Here is a 10,653-nt window from a genome sequence, read left to right on the forward strand (position 1 = left end):
ACATATTTTCAATCTTTAATGAAAATTTAGCAAAGCACTTGTTACCTCTTCAAGATCAAGAGTTTCTGTTCCCCATGCAAGAGTGGTCATAAGATTTTCATGGGCATGAGTCAAGGGCAAAGGGTTTAACAACATCAAAGCTTTGTCATCCTTATCAAACTTAACATCAACTCTCATCAAATCACTAATAATTTGATTGAAGGCATTAAAATGTTGATCTAAGTTTGACCCTTCAACCATCTTAAGCCAATACAAACATTGCTTAAGAAAAATTTTATTCTTGAGAGATTTGGACATGTACAGGCTCTCTAGCTTTTGCCATATAGCTGCTAGAGAATCCTCCTCCATCACCCAATAGAGTACTTCGTCATCAAACACAAGCGTATTGTAGAAGCGGTCTTTGCTTGCAATTCTCTCCATGTTGCTTCATTCATTCCATCTGGTTGAACACTAAGTAATGCCTTTCCCAATCCTTTTTGCACAAGAATATCTTTCACTCTCCTCTACCATAAACCAAAGTTCTCGGTTCCATCAAATTTGACAATGTCAAATCTTACAAACGACGATCCTGATGCCATAACAACAATCGCACTAATACCAATTTGTTGAAATATGGTTAGGATAAATACTAAGTACAATGGAATAAATATAACAAGTAAATGAAAACTCAACCTGGAAATGATAAACAACAAAAACAACAACGAGATTTATGTGGTTCAGCAAAGCCTACATCCATAGAAGCAATGGCTCAAGAATTTCACTAAAGAAATCTCCAAGTACACAATACACTTCTCAAAATGATCACACTTTCTCAAGACATGCCCAGAATTACATATATAACAGTGTTTCAGATGTTTCCCTCCAATTACCCAACCACCCCAACGTTCAAATTCAAAATTCCAAAAAAACTGCTCGCAACCCAGGCGCACTCGTCGACGAGTACATGGGATTCGTCGACGATTCAGATGACACTCATTGACAAGAACAGCGCTTTCATCGACGAGCCCATTTTTTTGCTCTTAGTATCTCCAGAACTCTGAGATTTTTTTGATCTCGAGATCTACTCGTCGACGAGCACAGGGCACTTGTCTACGAGTCCGTGCTGTGCTGCCCCTTTATATTTTTCTTCCTTCTTTGTTTATGAAATCCAAAGTATAATAGTCACACCATAAACAATAGAGATTAATAAAGCACTGCTTCATGATTGATTCTAGTTTATTTATGTATCGAAATCTATTTTTAACAAGTATAGTCATTACAAATGAAGATGACTAAAAATGAAAATTATAAGCTCATGCCTAAGAAATCAAATCCTTTCACATTAAGGCATTTGAATTTGACATCTATGGAATTTGAAATCATCTTTAGCAACTACATAAAGAACTGCATTTCAAATTTTACAGATATGATATATTGTTGCAAACCAAGCTAACTTTGCTACCTTTTCAATTTTAGAGTTCCTAAGACAAGCCAACCAATCAAGATTAGTGTTCTACAACATATAAACCCTCTATAATTGGAATTCAAAGCTGATTATGTTTTATATTGGTTGAGTGAATTCGTAGTTAAAGAACAAGTAGCTTGTTGTTTAAGCAATAGAATCACATAATCTACAAGTGGGTTCGTTTATTTTCCCTATAAAACGAACTTATCATGGTAGAAATTTGTCTTAAATAGTAAGAAAAAAAATAAATGAGTGTCTTGGTATAACTTGTTTAGTGCATAGTAGATTAGCCCAAGGACATGATAGGTTTTTATTAATTTTTTTTATGACCCGAAATTCCAACGTAGGCAAGCCCTTCGAACTCGCCCAAGCGACATCAAACCAAAGGAATGAAAATAGAGAATTTATCAATAAGCTTTGTATCCTAAGAGACCTTGTCGCTAGGGGTGAGCATAATTCGGGAAAAACCAAATTAACCGATTTAACCAGCCGAAATTGGTCGGTTCGGTTCGGGTAAAAATGTCGATTCGATCAGTTCGGTTGGGATTTACAAAAAATTTGGTTAATCAATTTCGGTTTAGTTAACAACAAAAAATCATTTGGTTAACCGATTTATTAATTAATTAAATTTTAAATATAAATTATGATATGTTATAATTGTTATTTGTTAGGGACGGGTTAGGGTCCGGATATGGGGCTCGGGCTTGGGGGGTAAAAGGGTGGAGGGGTCTCAGACTCAGTGGAGGGCTTTGGGGCTTAGGGCTAGGGTTTCATTTGTGTGAAGTTCACACTTCAAGTCTTCGACTTCACTGTTCCTCTGCTGCTCTGCGCCGCAGCTCTCCATTGGACCACCGACCATCTCCTTCTCCATTCTCCACTTCTCACTTCACGAACGACGAATCCCCTCTTCAACTTACCAACCTCTCCTGGTTTCGCAAATCCCTCCTTAGCTCTTCCCTCGTGTGGGCATGGCGATGACTCTTCAGTCTTCACTCAATGACTCAGCCACTCAGGTACCTTCGACGACCTTCCCCTCTTCCCCTCTTCTCTGTCCACAGTTGGTTATTTTTGGTGAACCAAAAATTTCCCAAAACATATATGGGAAAAGATGGGGGTAGACAGTAGACTGGGGACTAGGAAAAATGAGTTCCTAAAATCATACACTAGTAATGAAGTATGAAGGCCAACAATCCAACATCCCCAAGGTCCATTCTATACTTTTTTTTTGCTCATGTTTTCTTTGGGTGTATATATTATCTCATATGGTTTCCAAATTTATTAATGTGAATGTGTAATCATGATTATTAATATATATTATCTCATATGGTTTACTTTTTTTTTTTTATAATTAAATATGAAATTGTATATTTTATTTTTTTAGTAGGAAAAGTTTTGGCACATCCTAGAAAAAAAAAATTAAACTTTTATGGGTAACTTCAAAAAATAAATCTCATCCCATATTTGTCTCTAATCTTTTGCAAACACACTTTCATTCAAATATTTTCACATAGATTTATGAAAAAAAATGTATTTTTTTTTTTTTTTTTTACATTTAAAACATTTTAGGTTTGTTCAACTTTCTTATTATATATGTCTTTTTATTATGAAGGAGGAATTGGGGAACTAAGACTAAACAAAACAAAAAACTATTTAAAATTTTAATTAATTTGGTTAATTTGAAATTAGTTCATTCAAATTTATGCTTACCAAAATTGTGACAAAGTATTAAACCCATGGCCCCACGCTCCTTTCATACTCTCAATTGACTTGACTTAAATGATATTTGTAGGGATGCTAATTAAAGTCATCTCTACCTAGCATTATAGAAGTTATAGTTTACTTGTTTAAAAAAATCATGTTTTATGAATTGTGCATGATAAGGTGATAAAACATTGATGAAAATGTTAAATTAATATCTTAATAACTTTTACAGATTTTTGATTAACAACTTACTTGGTGTTCGAAAACATAATAAAGTTCATTAATTCATTCCAATTCAAATTTTTTGTCTAAATTTAAAATTTAATAAACACAAAAATAAATCTAAAGTTTTTAAGTCTAAACTAAAAATCGCAAAAAGCCGATCTATTACATACTAAAGCTTACACATTTATACAAAAAATATACCTTTTGCACTTTTTAAGCAAAAGACACATGTGTCTTGCATGTGTAAATCTAAAGTTTGAACTAGTTAGAAAACTTTAATATTTTTATATGAAAAAAATCCTGTAAAACTCTTAAACTTCAACCTTTTCAAAATAATTAAGCGTTGCATTTTAGATCTTGAAAATATTTTTAAATTTGTAATATTGTTATCATTTTAGATCTTGTATTTTAGATGGTGGCACGTTTGGCCCATTATGAATTTATGACCCATAATGGTGCTCTTCTATGATGGACTCTACCCTTTTTTTTTTTTCCCCCAGATATTAAAGGGAAAATGAGCAATGACTTGCCTAGAGGTGGAGGTGCCAAACTTGGAGGATGCAATAATGACGCAAGCTAATTCCCAACACTAGCCTTCAAATCCTAGCATGACAAGTGAAAGCGCTACTAATCCTCCTACTCAATCTAATCAAAAAATGAGGAAGAGAATGAGACCAAGATCTGAAGTGTGGGATCACTTCACTAAATTTGTGATAGAGTCTGGTGAAATTAAGGGTAAGTGTCATTATTGTCACATTGATTACTGTGCTGATCCTAAAAAGAATGGTACGAGCACACTTAGATATCATATGTTTAGATGTGCACAAAATCCACATATTGAAGAAACAAAACAGACACAATTAAATTATCAACCAGCCTTAAAAAATGTAGAGGGCTCAGAAGCAACTCTTACAAATTGGAAATTTGACCAAGAGGCAATTCGAAAGGCATTATCTTACATGCTTACTGTTAATGAATTGCCTTTTAAATTTGTCAAAAACATGTGATTCAAACATCTTATGAAAGTTGCATGTCCTTGTTTTCGAATTCCATCAAGATGGACAATTTCTAGGGATTGTTATGACCTTTACATGGAAGAGAGGTTAAAGTTGAAAAAGTTTTTGAAAACCTCATCTCAAAGGGTTAGTTTTACAACTGATACATGAACTTCTTTGCAAAAGGTCAATTATATGTGTTTGACTACATACTTTATAGATAATGATTGGAAATTGAACAAAAAAATCCTTAACTTTTGTCCAATTTATAGTCATAAAGGTGAAGAGATAGGTATGGCCATTAAGAGGTGTTTGCTTGACTGGGGAGTTGATAATATGTTTACAATGACTATAGGTAATGCAAGTTCAAATGACGTTGCAACTGCCTACATAAAAATAAAAGTTTCAAATTGGAGAAAAGACATTCTAGGGGGCAAATTCTTGCACATGAGATGCATTGCACATATAATTAACCTAGTTGTGCAAGATGGTTTGAAAGAAATGGGGGATTTAGTTGCTCGTGTTAGAGACGCAGTCAGATATGTTAGGCATTTACTTGTTAGGTTAAAAAATTTCAAGCGTTGTACAAAAGTAGAAAAAGTAGAATGTAAAAAGATGTTATGCCTAGATGTTAGCACTCGATGGAATTCTACTTATCTTATGCTAGACACAACTCAAAGATATGAAATGGCTTTTGATAGGTTTAGGGATGAAGATCCTTCATTTAGAATTGAGCTCAAGACTAGGGATGGCATACCAAGTAGTTTTGATTGGGAAAAAGTCAGAAATTTGTGATGTTTTTAGAACACTTCTATGAACTTACTATACGAGTTTTAGGTTCTTTGTATGTTACAAGTAATACATTTTTTTTTTTATGAAATTAGTGGGATTGATTGTCTTTTAAAAGAGTGGGAAAATAGTGATGACTTAGAGTTGAGTTTAATGAGCATGAAAATGAAGGATAAATACAACAAGTATTGGGGAAACATTGAAAAAATGAATATGTTGATTTTTGTTGCATTTGTTCTTGACCCTAGATGTAAGTTGGGATTTGTGCAATATGCCCTTTCTACGATGTATGAAGGTGACAAAGGTTTATTGGTGGGGGAAAAGGTTTAGGATAAAACATTTGAATTGTTTGCTAAGTATAAGAAGTTGTCACAATCTAAAAATGAAGAATCAAACAGAAGTGAAATTTCAAGCTCCACTTGTTAAGGTGAAGCAGCACAACGAAAGTTCAAAGTTTTGTATAAAAAGTACAAGACTCAAATTGGAGGTGGAGATAATAAATCAGAGTTGGATAGGTATTTGGGGGAAGATTGTGAAAAGGACATGGAGGGCTTTGATATTTTGGAGTGGTGGAGGTTAAATAGTCAAAAGTTTCCCGTCCTTTCACATATGGTTCGTGATGTTTTAGCAGTACCCATCTCTACAGTTGCTTCAGAGTCTGCTTTTAGCACAGGGGGGCGTGTTCTTGATGCCTTTAGGAGTTCTTTGACTCCTAAAATTGTTCAAGCTCTTATTTGTTCACAAGATTGGATCTGGGGTTCATATACTCCAATTAAGGTTGAAGAAGAGATAGATGACCTTGAAAATCTTAAAAAAGGTCATATTATATTTATATATTGCCAAAAATTTTCGTTTGTTCATTGAATGATTAATTATTACAACTTACAAGTGCTTCTATACAATTTTTTAGAGTTGTCAAATGTTGCATTGGAGTCCACAATTGGTGAATGAGCCAAACAAAGAAAGACAAAGGGTTAGTTTCATATTAAGATTATGCTCAAGTGCTTTTTCATATAAATTACATGCTATCAATTATCATTATAGACAATATATAATTTATTGTTTTGACAAATTGTTGAAAACTTAGAATTTTTAATGGTTTGTCATTTTCATATATTTATAGGTTACAACTTGTTGTGCGATGGTAGGAAAGACTTGCAGTAAATGAATGGGTTGGGTTTTGGTGGAAGTCATATAAATTACTTGTTATCAATTATCATTATTTTGGTTTGTTGCAGGTGAAATAAGCACATGGAAAGATCCATTTTGTGTGGTCATTGCAGTGGTAATTTGTAATGTAAGAAGCTGAAGAGTAGGAGTTTCTAATATAACAAGCCATGAAATTGTAGTTGTCAGTTGATGTATGAAGCATTGAAGCCCTAGTCTTTGTTTTAATTTTTCAAAAATAATTTATATTTCATGTTTGTTTTTTATTTTTATTTTGCACAAACTGTTTAAATTGGTCTGCAATATAATATTAGGGACTTTGAACTCTTGAACTCAAAGCCAAGTAGACACTGTAGACCTTTAAATTTCATGTTTGGTCTGTGATTATATTTTTTTAGGAATATTTTCTAGATTGTTTTAGGAAGAATTCCATGATTAGATTGATTAGAATTTCATGTTTGGTACACAGACGATTTTATTTTTACATTGATTAGTTTTATCTAAGCAGGGTTCTATTTTTACATTGATTAGATTTTATGTGATGCCCCAATTTTCATTTTTTTTTAAGCAATAATAAATATATATTCAATAGTCATCCATACCATCCATAAAATGGCCACGTCAACCACCTTATTACCATTCACATGACCCGGTCCGCATTGGGTACCAGGTTAAAAGTTATTTCATTATACAACCTAACAGCAGAAGACAGTTTATACATATCAGTCAAAATACAATATCCAGAGTATCAACATACATATGTATACACATCACCACCCCATACTCAAAAACAACTCAACTCTAAGGGAATTACCCCTCCCCTAGTTCAAAAACTCACCTTGTATGTCAGGGTCCCAACTCCCTATGGTCACGGAGCTCTATCACTTGGCCTATCCCTATTCCCTGAAAAATTTAGATAATTTGGGTGAGACACATCTCAGTAAGAAGGAATAAATTATTTACAGTATGTGCCCATATGAGTTCAATTATAACACACTTTATTTTTCAAATTAACATTTCATCTGAGAAAAATACACTGATAAACATATTCTCATAATCATATAGATATACAACACAAGCTTTTATAAGCTTTAAAATCATTTCCCAAATTCAATGATTTCCAACCCATATATACCCGCGAAGTTCCAGAGAATAGGGAAGATTACCCGCTCATATAGGTAGCTTCCCTCTGCCCTAACACGTTATGTTGCCAAGAATGACTGCATCTAATACCTATCAAGGCACCCACCTTACTCAGTAAGCCCTCAGGCGGAGAGTTTTTACTTCGCTTCCATTATTTATGTTATAAAACACACTCTTTCATTTCTCATAATCATTTCACATTCTAACACATTACATATCTATGTATACATAAGTTCATATTTATGTACTTTACATAATACAATAGATCACATAATTCCAACTCTCAACACATTCATGATTTTCATACTGAGCATACATCCCCAACGGCATCAGTAGGAACTTTACACACAATTTCCATGCTGAGCATACCTCCCCAACGGCATTAGTAGGAACTTCACACACACAATCTCCCTACTGAACATACCTCCCTAACGGCATCAGTAGGAACTTTACACACACAATCTCCCTACTAAGCATACCTCCCTGACGGCATCAGTAGGAACTTCACACACACAATCTCCCTACTGAGCATACCTCCCCAACGACATCAGTAGGAACTTAACACACACAATCTCCCTACTGAGCATACCTCCCCAACGGCATCAGTAGGAAAGGAACACCACCCACCCGCAATTATTATACGGTATTGTCATATCATCAATCATATTCCAGTATATAAGTTTCAGAGCCACATTTTCCTTTTCATGTTTCAATATTTCCATTTCAATATACATCATTACTCACATATCTGTATAACTCAATTCATTTCAATATAAATGTTCCTGTGTACATTCCATCATCTCATAATAGTACATATTATATTTCACGTATTTCCACAATTCCCAAAATACCCATATCGGTAATTTGTAAAATCTCATTATTCATGCAAATAATTTCTACTCACATATAAATACCATATTTCATTATTTTTCACTAATCACATCAATAATTCTCATTTCAATATTTTCTCAGAAAGTACTCACCGTTATATTTCACATTTTTCAACATACATCGTATGCCACACAGTTTTCATCTATTATTTATAAAATATTAATTTCACACTCTAAAATATCACAATTTAAAATTATTCAAATGCCACACAATTTATCTAATATTTTATCATAATAGTTTCCTGACAAAATATCATATGCTCATTTTCACATATTAATTTAAACAGTAATTCTAAAAATACTGTTATAATTTATTCCCCTTACCTAACTTACTGAGAGTCTCATTAACACCCAAATCCTACGCCCTTGGCACTCGAAACTCAACTCCTACAATTTGCATTTTTCCCAGATTAATTAACTTATTTCCCTAAAATAATACTCATCTAACCTTCCCTAAGCTTCATATAACTCAAATTAACATTTATACTAATATTTAACACCCCCACTTAATTTTTTGAATTATACTCGCGGGTCCCAAAATTACACCTATGGCGCTCACCCGGTCCCTAAATTTTGAAAATCTCACTTCAACCTCAGATGCTCAATATTCTAGTATTTCTAAATCAACCCTAATTAACTAAAAATAAATCCCTTAATAATCCCCTTATCCCAAATTTGGGGTTATGTCCACGACGATCCCATGAGAAATCTGCTCCGCTAGGCCTATAGAGAATCATCCCTAAATTCTCGTGGTGGTGTCCGATCGCCGATTGGACTTATAATTTGCAAGAAATTATGAAAAAAGGAAAAATCAGCTTACCCTAGGAGATACACCTACGCCGCTCCTACCACCAATCCGCTCCGGTAGAAATAACGGCAGCGGAGAATGGAGTCCAACGGTATCTTCCAATTTCCGATAAGGCAAGAATCCGTCACGGAACTGAGGAGAAAGGGAGAGAGAATGAGGAGTGAGAAAAAGAGAGATAACGGTTTGCAACTGGGAAACTCTCAGTTTCCTTCTTAGGTAAGATTCTCACTTCCTTTATTCTTTTTTTTTTTTTTTTGACCTTTATCCATTATTACCATTATTATATACTTATATATATATATATATATATATATATATATATATAAAATAACTTATCCTTATATATATTTAAACATATATATACACATAATCCTCATATCTCTTAATTTAAATCATTTCCATAATAATATTTTATTATTATTATTATTATTATTATTATTATTATTATTGAAATCACCCCACTAATCTTGTATAACCATTTTTGGGGTTATTACATTTTATCTAAGCAGGGATAAGACACCTAGTTGGCCAAATTGGGGCCTGTGATGGTTTCATTATAGATTTTTTTTCCTTGAGAATTAAGAGTTTCTTAATTAAGCTGACAGTGGGTAATTTAACACCGTAACAGTGTAAATTTTGTTCTTACAGTTTAATAGTAAAATATCATTTTTATTAATAAAATTAATAGATACGGTGTTTAATTAAGATGAATTTGGTATAAAAAAATTTATAATTATATTTTGTTTTTAGCAATTAATCCCAAATAATTTCGGTTAAATTCGGTTAACCAAATTACTCGAAAAGCTAATTCGGTCGGGTTTGGTTCGGTGTGATTCAACAGTTTGGTCGGTTTGGTTAACAGCATCATTTAACCGAAATTTTCGGTTAATTCGATTAATTACCCGAATTTGACCAAACCGACCATTTGCTCACCCCTACTTGTCGCCATTACTGATATCAGGAGAGAAGGTTAGAAGGTGGTAACATTATTCAATGTTATTACATCCTAAAGTAGCCTCTTTGACCAATTCCTTTAACTCTTGATTACCTTTTTAATTTAGCAAATTTTGTGATTCTAAGCTTATTTTGTAGTGTGGCCACAATGATCTAACAAGAACCTTGTGGATGCATGCCAATTATATGTAGATATTCTTTCCATTTTCAATAGTATATTTGATTTGTGTATAAACCAAAGGTTTAATTTTCAATAACTTCTTCCAAATCCAAGATTTTGGGGATGTTTCACATAATCGGCGCAATTCTTGCTAGTATTTTTTGTATATTTGATCATTATTGTGCAAAAGGAATATATTATAGATAGTGAGATAGATATTAAGGGTTATAGAGAGAATGTCAAGTTAATTTGAAAAGGAAAATGAAGAGGAAAATTGATGCAATGTTGCATTGTAATAGTGAAACTTGAAGTTGTTTGAGAAAGATAATTCAAAATTATCAAAAGTTAAGAAATGTTGATTGTCTCCATGTACTTTT

The 10,653-nt window shown here is 33.2% G+C and overlaps 1 long non-coding RNA gene across 2 annotated transcripts; it reads left to right on the forward strand.

Moving 5' to 3' along the window:
* The first annotated feature begins 2,121 nt into the window (after nt 1-2,121).
* Nucleotides 2,122-6,659, forward strand: LOC131149789 (uncharacterized). Of its 2 annotated transcripts, XR_009135300.1 has the most exons (4): nt 2,128-2,457; nt 3,871-4,105; nt 6,065-6,127; nt 6,393-6,659. It is a non-coding gene; the product is annotated as an uncharacterized LOC131149789 (long non-coding RNA). The 2 variants fall into 2 exon arrangements; XR_009135301.1 differs by lacking the exon at nt 6,065-6,127 and having other exon boundaries at nt 2,122-2,457.
* Nucleotides 6,660-10,653: the final 3,994 nt, after the last annotated feature.

Source organism: Malania oleifera, chromosome 2 (genome assembly GCF_029873635.1).
Source record: "Malania oleifera isolate guangnan ecotype guangnan chromosome 2, ASM2987363v1, whole genome shotgun sequence".
Classification (NCBI taxonomy): domain Eukaryota; kingdom Viridiplantae; phylum Streptophyta; class Magnoliopsida; order Santalales; family Ximeniaceae; genus Malania; species Malania oleifera.